Source organism: Pogona vitticeps, chromosome 1, assembly GCF_051106095.1.
Source record: "Pogona vitticeps strain Pit_001003342236 chromosome 1, PviZW2.1, whole genome shotgun sequence".
Taxonomy (NCBI): domain Eukaryota; kingdom Metazoa; phylum Chordata; class Lepidosauria; order Squamata; family Agamidae; genus Pogona; species Pogona vitticeps.
In genome coordinates, this window is record NC_135783.1 from 73,573,477 (window position 1) to 73,579,481 (window position 6,005).

Consider the following 6,005-nt stretch of genomic DNA (forward strand, 5'->3'; position numbering starts at 1 on the left):
CCGAGTTGCCAATATCATCTGCATCTTCTCCGGATTCAGTTTCAGTTTGTTGACCCTCGGCCGCTTGGCCACAGCCTCCAGACAATGACTAAGCATTGTCCCAGATACCTCTGGTTTCTTAGTTAACTGATGTCATCCAACTCCAAAGCCACAGATGATCTCTGACAGTGGCCTTATGTATATATTCAGGAGAACTGGAGCTAAAACTGACTCCACTAGCTTCTACGCATGCACATGCCAGCTTGTGGACACAACATGTTAAAACATTTTAGTTGGTTTTAATCGGCCAGTTACGAAATTAATATATTAAGTATAACTTGTTGATATTTATTGTGCCTTATTCCAATGATTTTGTTTACAGTTGAATCAGAACGGTGCTACAAAGTAAGCAGCAGGAAAAAGATGATGCACCATTTTCCCCGAACCCAAGAACACTTAAAATAATCCACAACAATGACAATGATTTCGGCTTCCTGCAAGTTTGCAAGCAATAACAATGCCACACTGTCAGAAGATAACTGCTAGGATTAATCTTTTATATCTGCGACCATTCTCAGAACTCCGCAGGGTTCCCCAGTGACAAACACATGAGTTGAGTCATACTGAACAGTGAGATGTAAGATTAAGACCCTGCGGAAGATCTACAGCATTCCATTCCCTGAAGTACTTGTAAACCTATCCAGAATCTCTGTATTTGCCCATCTGTCTTATTATCCCAAGGATTGACATTCTATATTTCCTTCAAATGTTGGTGACGGTTGATTATCTGATATACCTGTCCTTGTCTTGTGCCCTTATTTATGGCTCACTTTAACAGGAGGCAATGCAGCTACTATAATTTATTAATAATCACTTATTGTTTGTATACACTACCATTACTTATCTTGCCAAACAATATGTCGCAGTATGGCTTGTACCGGGATTGGCATTTCTATGACTGACGTTTGTACCCGTGCTTTAATACCAGCTGCCATTACCTCTGCCATTATGTCCCTTACCTCGTGCCCCTTACTTCTTAAACATTTATTTAAAACAATATAGCCTGCCCTGTGAAATTATTTTGAAACATAAAAAACAATTTAAAATAAAATAGTTTAAAACATTAAATAAAAATATTAAAACAGTAACACCATTCTGTGAAAACTTGTGCAGGCTTTGATCCTCAAAACTTAAAGGTCGTCATAAATATACTCTGACTTATCTCCGAAATGATGCTAATGTTAGTGCCAATTGAGCATCCAAGGGGCATGGAGTCCACAGTTGGTTGCTATAGCAGAGACAGCCCTTCCCCCTGTCTCTACATAATGAACTCTTCTCAGTGGTAGAGGAAGGTTTCTCCAGCAGATCTTAGTGTTTTGGCAGATTTATACATGACTTCTATTCAGAACCCACCATTTTTCACACATGCAGTTTTCAGTGTCCCACAGGGATGCTCAGGACCTCACAGGAATGCACATTTGTTCGGTCCTTGGAGTATTTCACCATGTTGCTGAACTGCAAGTACACCCCTAGTTCAGATGTGTCTTTATAGCTATGACATCAGCAGGGTGCATGTGAAAAACCTCAGAGGCAATAAATGCATCTGGACCATCCCTTTCTAGCCAGTGAAAACACTGCGGTTTTTATTTCTTAAATATGTGTCAGACCAACAGAACCACAAGCAATACCTCCTTACCACATACAGATAACAAAAAAAAAAAAGCTTCAGTAGAAACTTCTCATTAATGCCTTAGCAGATTTATTTGATTTTAATGTTTGGGGACTTTGGTTAAAAATAATAACAATGCATAAGCACTGCAGAAGGTATCAAGCCTGTCTGTGCACAGAATAGACCCCATGTGGGTACAAGATGTACAAGTGTGCATATGCAGCACATTCGTTTGGTGCTTTTACACTTCATTTTGGATATCAAACTGAATTATCCAGTGATTCCAGTCTCTGGTAAAATCAGAGCAACCTGACATGGCCTCCCTGATATGAACGGAGTCCTTTTAAACACTCTTCCTCCACCACAACATGACAATGCTTGGGTCAAGAACCAACTGACTTCAGCAGAAGGAAGGAATGGAATACTAACCTAATTTCACAGGTAAGGTGGCATAAACCACTCTGTGCAAGAAAGAAATGGCTCTTTTGGGAAACTAAGGAAGATAATGTGTCATACACAGCTGTGCCATCCAACAGAAGGAAAACAGACAGGAGACTAGTACTGACGCATCTCAGCTCTGATGACCAAACTGTACAGGATCCCACTTTTGGCATTAAAAAGTATTAAAATGTTCTCCCTTCAGAGATGCATTCTTTCAAAGCTGCTGAGTCTCAACACTCAACTTGCAAATGAAGCCTGTTGTTACCTCTTTTGAGCCAATCAGAAAATGAAAGCAAGATAGTTTGCAGTGTGCACTGTGCAGTGCTATGCAGACCTTATAGGTAGGCTAAGCAAATGTCCTTTTATTGTCGTTTAGTCTTTAAGTCGTGTCTGATTCTTTGTGACCCCATGGACCAGAGCACACCAGGCCCTCCTGTCTTCCACTGCCTCCAGGAGTTGGGTCAAATTCATGTTGGTAGCTTCGATGACAAAATGTCCTTTACCTCTTGAGAAATGCCCACTGTCGTGGCTCACAGACTTTGGCTCTGTGGAACTAGACTGAAAATGCCTAATGGGAGGTTCGCCCATAGTGAAACGTTCCTCCCAAGTCAATTATACAATTTGGTCTCCAGGTTACTGAAAAACTATACAACATCTCTATTGTTCTTTTGGGAGATTTATGGTCTCAAGAGAGCTAAAAACACACTTTTGTACATAATTGGTATGAATCTTAAATTCCAAAGGTGAAAAAGACCTAAGAACAAACAACCTGACAACGCTAAAAAGGAATCCCAGACATTTTTTTCATCTTTCCAGATTAAATTGTTCTGGGAGATCTTTATCAGCACAACCACATTTTTGTCTACTGAGAGGCATGTTCCACTGAGTTTGGTGTAGGTAAGTGAGTAAAGAATTGCAGCTTATGTTACATAACATAGCATTCTTGGACATGTAGAGCTGGGGAAAAGTATAGTTTGTTAAGGGTACAGTTCTCAGAATTGCCCACTTAAATTTACTCACGGCCATGCTGGGTAGGGGGTTCTGGAAGGTGCATCCAAAAAGGTAACTTTCCAAACTCTGGATAGCTGGCATTTGTACATTACATGGCAATGTCCCAGAATGAACCCTGACCTGTACTGTGCCATTTGGGGGCATTTAAAACGTTGTTGTTATATTTGTTGTTCCTGTTTCCTTGGCACGAATGAAACAATTGCATGCCAGAGAGAAAGATGTAACTACACCATGAAGTAATAGCAAATAAAAACTACAATTATTTTACCATTACAGCCAGGAATAAGAAAATGTAAATGAGCCAAATAAATTAGACTTACAATGTGAGCAGAAGAACAAAAAAAGCAATGGGGTATCCGGCATGCAACCAGGAGCATAAGATGCTCCTTGAGAAGCCAGAGATATCCCATACTCCCTCTTCCACCATGTGGGCTGCACAAATCTAATCGGGGTCTACACAAGCACCAATTAGGCTCCATGAAAGATCAGCCAGAGTATATCTGGAATACAGGGATCACAAGAGCTGAAGGGGGTGATCCAATTTTCCAAATTAAAGCCATCTGGATGCAATAAGTTGACAAAGCTAACACAAAGTCTCTTTAGGGGAACACCCATCGTTCTGTGGGACAGCACCTGCTTCACAGCTGCATTTAACATCAGCAAATGGTAGGAAATGCTCTAGATTCACTTGCCTAGCCAGTCCGAGGAGACAGTACCGGCTTGGTGAACAAATCTCTGACTTACAATGAGGCTTTTTCCTATATAGTAAAGACACATCAAATGTTACACTGAGATTCTAATTAACATAAGAACCTCAAGTCACTGCCAGAGGCCTGTCTCTCTCAATTAAAATCTAGAATGTTAATGCAAAAGTTTTGTTCCCAGTGGATATAATTATTGTGTCATGTGGCCAGCCTCAAAATTGTATCAATGATTTTCAGGAAGTATTCTGCCCAGTATGGCAAGCATTACTTTTTCCTCTCTTTTTTTATCTCAAAGCAATATTGAGCCCACTGAAACACTTTGTTCTGATAAACTGTTTTGGAATCTTATTGGGGTTTTTGGTCAAGTTTCTGTAAAGTCAAATATCCTCACACAACACCTGTAGCCTGAGCACTTTCACTTTTTTTGCAAAAGTTTTGCGAAGTTTCCAGGACCTCTTTAAATAAGTTTAATACTGTAGTGGTAATGGTGATCATCATGCTATCAGTGGACCCCACCTTAAAATGGCAGCAGGGTATTATGTTCCATTAGTACCCAGCAGGACCTTGACCATTATATCTTACAGTTTGAATATACAGCCTCGTGGCGTAATGGTAAAAGTACTGCAGTCAAGACTCTGTTCATGATCTGAATTCAATCCCAATGGGCTCAGATTGCTGGCTCAAGGCTGGCCCAACTGTCTATCCTTCCAAGGTCAGTAAAATAAGTACCCAGCTTATGGGGGGTGAAGGGGAACAAGGTCTAGCCTGCATAATTAAATTGTAAACTCTCCAGAAAGTGCTTTAAACACTATGGGGGAGTATATAAGCAGCATACTTTGCTTTGCTTTATACTGGTACAGTACTTTGATATTAATAAGGAAGAAGGGTAGTTTTAAAACATTTTAATAAATAATAAATAAATACATTTTAGCACATATCGTGCCAAATGCAGTGGTAAAATCTTGCTGACATCATGGGAAAATAATAGACGGCTAGTCCAAGGTAAGGTCAGTCACCCTGCCTGGAGCAATTTGATAAAAGTAAAAGGGATATAATGCGTGTAGTTTTAAAATGTGTTAATTCTAGTACTGAAAACTGATGAAATGGGGGTAGATTTTTCACTTTCGCAAGGATAATTATTTGTATCTGCAAAGCGTTTTGCAAAGTATATCCTTGTGATATTTCTCTAAAAGCATCAGCTTATTATTTGAAAAAATGCAATAATCATGACCCCAAATGGGGCTACAAGCCAGTCCACTGCTTTGATGTTGCAGTCAAATTCTGTCTCTCTGTCTTCCCCACAAACTTGCAAATAGAGGTTTAATACATATTACTGATTATTTTTAATTTTATTTTCTCTTCCTTGTCTACAGACTCCTACAGATGTTTACATGGAAGAAAATCCTACTGTGTTAATGGTGTTAACTTCCAGGTAAGTGTGCATAGGGCTGCAACCTCAGTCTTCCTTCCAAAAAGTTATTTAAAAAGGCATCCATCCAATGTTAAAAAACTGTCTGTACAATTTTATAAGAACACAACTTTTTTTTTAAAAAAATGCACTCTTGTGCAATGCACTTCATTCCTAACTTGACCATGAATACAGTGAACAGCTCTTGGCCTTGGTGTAACTTGAATTTTGGCAGCTAAGTGACTAACAGTTAAACATCACAATATCACACGGATCGTACCAAAACTGGGAGCTTGTAGGTGAGAAAAAACTTGAGCTGTCTTATCTAACGAAGCTCAGAAATCTCTAGACGCATGGCCTGTTTGCATGTTACATTTTTCATTCAGAAGATCTCTGGAAATCCCAGCTCAAGTGAAAAGCGCAGTAATTTACTTTGCAACTGAAAGGCAGTATTGTTGTAATTTAAATGTAATTCATACACACACGTTCACTTAAAAAGTTACAGAAGCTCTGGAGATCAAAGCAGTATACTTGTTTCTGATTTCTTGCATTAATAACGGAATGGAAAGATATGTGTGGATCCAAGAGGTCGGAGTCCCTATAATATGACACTTCAACCAAGTGAGTTCTGTAAACAAATATTTCACACAGAGTACTGAAGACCAACTATGATTGCTGCTCTGTGGAAAAGGAAGCACTTTTTTTCCGTTCCACATCCCCAGTGATTAGCCCTCCAGATGTCAGTTTTCCACAGCAAGACACAAAGATTCCAGGAAGCAACACCATAATCAAC

General features: G+C 39.5%; 1 protein-coding gene across 4 annotated transcripts in view; it reads right to left on the minus strand.

Moving 5' to 3' along the window:
• ESR1 (estrogen receptor 1) overlaps positions 1-6,005 on the minus strand; it is a 291,481-nt gene that overhangs the window by 266,929 nt on the left and 18,547 nt on the right. The window lies entirely within an intron of this gene.